The following is a 1,056-nucleotide window of genomic DNA, read 5'->3' as shown; positions in this document are numbered from 1 at the left end:
GCAGCACGATCATGCTCTTTTTAAAAAAGAAACTAGATGGTCGTTCTTTATTTTCAATAACATCAGATCTAGACCTGATCCGAGCACCATCCACTCTCTCGTCCTCAAGAGAACAAAGATGATGCTTTATCTCTGAGACACGAGCAGAGAAAAGGCCCGGGTTGAGCATCTCCCGCTCAGTCAAGTCCCTATATTCTCGTTTTAATGTAGATATATCTGCGTTTCTCTGTATGTTTAAACTTTTCTGAAACTCCTTACAAAATGTTTTTATATAGCCTTTAAAAATATCCCAGTTTAACAAAGAAAGTTCTTTTTCAGATACTAGATACGAAAATGAATTAAAAAAAGAGCGAAATTGAAATGTGAAATCAGAGGAAATAACACTGGAGCTGTTACACTTCCAGTAACCTCTACCTATAGACACTGCTGGATTTAAACTCAATTTAAAAGAAATACAAGAGTGATCAGAAAATATAAGAGGCTGTACTTGAAAATCATGTGTACCAGAAAGTTTATTAGATGGTATATAAAATCTGTCCAGTCTACAAGATACCGAAGAGCTGCTCCAGGTATGAAGAACTTTATTAGGGAAATGAAAACGGAAGACATCTTTAAAATTAAACTGTGAAATTAGGTTCTTGAAAGTGGAAGAACTTGACGATATTTTATCAACATTACCACCAGTTTTATCTAAAACATTATTAAGAACAAAGTTAAAATCACCACCTAAAATAATACATCTTGAGGAGACTAAATAACTCTCAAGATGCCGAATAAAATCATTTCTATCAGATGGTTTGTTAGGACAATAAATATTTATAAAACGTAATGGGCAGTCATTTATATCAACATCGATATAAACAAAACGGCCTTCTAAATCAAAATGAAAATGATGAATTATATATCTTAAGGAGTTTTTTAAGAGGATGGCAGAACCAGAGCTATAATTAGACCCAAAGGACCAAAAACATTTATACTGCTGTAAAATATGTTCAAACTTTCTTCCAATTTTTAAATTAAAAACGTGTGTTTCTTGTAGGAAAACAACATCGAAAC

The sequence above is a fragment of the Lottia gigantea genome (assembly GCF_000327385.1).
Source record: "Lottia gigantea unplaced genomic scaffold LOTGIsca_38, whole genome shotgun sequence".
Lineage (NCBI taxonomy): Eukaryota > Metazoa > Mollusca > Gastropoda > Lottiidae > Lottia > Lottia gigantea.
Note: the sequence above shows the minus strand (reverse complement) of the source record.